The following is a 2,734-nucleotide window of genomic DNA, read 5'->3' on the forward strand; positions in this document are numbered from 1 at the left end:
GCTGGAGAAGTCTCTGGCGTATAATTCACAGAATCTTATACTTGAACAGGGTTTTTGAGGTCATCTCATCAAACACTACGCTGGTGCAGGGCTCCTCCCTGACCTTCTGACAGATGGTGTGCACATTTAGCCAGTACTCCAGCACCATCTTTCCTCCAACCTTAACCTGGTCCTGTGCACAATCTGCTGCACCCCACTGAGCCTCTGTAATGTGGAATGAATTATGTCCCTCCCAAATTCAACTTATGTGGAAGCCCTAATCCCCAATGTGACTGCATTTGGAGATAGAGCCTTTAAAGAGGCTAAATGCGCTCCTAAGAGTGGGGTCCTGATCCAACCTGACTGGTGTCTTTGTAAGAAGAGGAAGAGACATGAGGGGTGTGCACACACAGAGGAAAGACCATGTGAAGAGGATGCAGCAAGAAGGCAGCCACCTGCAAGCCGGGAGAATCCGGCCGTGCCAGCACCTTGATCCCAGACTTCCAGACTCCAGATCTGTGAGGAAATGGACTTCTGGGGTTTTTTGGTTTGTTTGTTCATTTGTTTGAGATGGAGTCTTGCTCTGTCACCCAGTCTGAGTGCAGTGGCATGATCCCGTCTCACTGCAACTTCTGCCTCCTGGGTTCAAGCAATTCTCCAGCCTCAGCCTTCTGAGTAGCTGGGTCTACAGGTGTGCACAACCACGCCCAGCTAATTTTTGTATTTTTAGTAGAGACTGGGTTTCACCATGTTGGCCAAACTGGGCTTGAACTCCTGACCTCAAATGATCCGCCCACCTCAGCCTCCCAAAGTGCTGGGATTACAGGCGTGAGCCACCACACTAGGAGAATTTCTGTTGTTAAGCCACCCAATCTTTGGTATTCTGTTATGGCAGCCCAAGCCTTCTAAGACACTTCCTTCTAGTGTTTCTAGGCCTCCTACCCAATCTGCCTCTTTGGTAGTTTATACTGTCCTGTTTTTAGTCTTTATATCAGATTTAAATCTATTTTGTTTAATGCTCCGTTGTTCATACCTTGCTTTATTAGTATGTGTCTTATCTCACAAAGCACATAATTAACTCATAGGGAAAAACAATCAGGTTAAATCTTCTTTTCTAAAGTGCCTAGAAGAAAGCAGTATAGACTCTGGGCAATTAATAAACCTGAATTGTTTAAATGAATGGTAAACTACTTCTGCTAGTCAACAGTTGTGTACCTTGGATACATTAATCCTCAGTTTTCACATCTGTAAACAGGGAATAAATTCTATCTCTTAAATAGAATGTATCTGATAAGATTGCAGTGAAGATTAAGTTAGATAAATTTGTCTGGTATATAGTAAGTGCTTGATTAAAAGAGAATTATTATTATTTTGTTGTAAAGCCACACCTGGGAAAAGGAAAATGATCTCATCCAAAAGGTGTAAAATCACTACAGATTCATTTCTCTAGTATATGAAGTATATGTCTTTTGCCTTTCACTTTTTCTTGTTTTGAGATGAGCCACACAGCATTGTACTGGTTAGAAGAGATAGATAATGGAACCCAGGTTCCCTTCTCTCTTCACTGGCATCCAGGGTGGAATGCTTTTACCTCAATAACTTTTTCTAGCCCCGTTAGTTGTTGTTTCAGTTTGAATAGCAATCGGACACATCCAAACCATCCACTACAATATGCTCTATTTACTGAATGCATTAATGTAAGGATGAAGAAACATGAAAAGATGGACTTGCCAAATATGATTCTGAGCAGATTGTGCCAAAAGACAACTAACGTTTTATTAGAAAACTTAAAATTACCACATGCAGGCAATCTTGTCACAGGATTTCGGCCTTTGTGGTGATTCATTCTCCCCATCCCATGACACAAGTTGGAGGAATTATCCAGCGATTGTACAGTTTGCAAACATCAATAAATCTGGTGCCTTAGATCATGTTTATGAATAATCTGTTGCAATACAGATTATTTAGAATCTTTGCAAAGGATTCCTTCTGTGTCTGGTCCAGGAATCTTTCCAATGCTAAACAGACTTTCCGCTTCCCAAAACCTCACTACCCCTTCTGATCTAGTTTGACTGTGTCCCCACCTAAATCTCATCTCAAGTTGTAGCTCCTATAATTCCCATGTGTCATGGTAGGGACCTAGTGGGAGATAATTGAATCATGAGGGTGGTTTCCCCTATACTGTTCTTGTGGCGGTAAATAGGTCTATGAGATCTGATGGTTTTATAAGGGGAAACCCCTTTCACCTGGTTCTCATTTTCTCTTGTCTGCCTCTATGGAAGGCATGACTTTTACCTTCTGAGGCTTTTGAGGCCTCCTCAGCTACATGGAACTGTGAGTCCATTAAACCTCTTTTTCTTTATAAATTACCCAATCTCAGGTATGTCTTTATCAGCAGTGTAAAAACAGACTAATACACTTTCTAAAATCAAGAGCTTAATTAATATTAATTTAATTTTGCATAAGTCAATTTAAAGATGACTCTTACAAGTTAATACAGACCTAAGCTAGGTATTCTCAGATCCTCGGATTCAATAGATCAGTACCCAAAAGCTTTGTTAGTGGTTTATACATCCATAGCTGTCTGTTATTATAACTTTTGCAGAAATGACATGCAAACTGATCTATTAAGCTACCAAGAGACTTTTGTGATTTGATTCTTAATGAAAAATTTTGGGGGTAATATCCATCTTACTTTTTTAATTTTTTTGAGATGGAGTTTCATTCTTGTTGCCCAGGTTAAAGTGCAATGTCA

Source organism: Aotus nancymaae, unplaced genomic scaffold (assembly GCF_030222135.1).
Source record: "Aotus nancymaae isolate 86718 unplaced genomic scaffold, 86718_ANA_hifiasm-v0.15.2.pri h1tg000067l, whole genome shotgun sequence".
NCBI classification, from domain to species: domain Eukaryota; kingdom Metazoa; phylum Chordata; class Mammalia; order Primates; family Aotidae; genus Aotus; species Aotus nancymaae.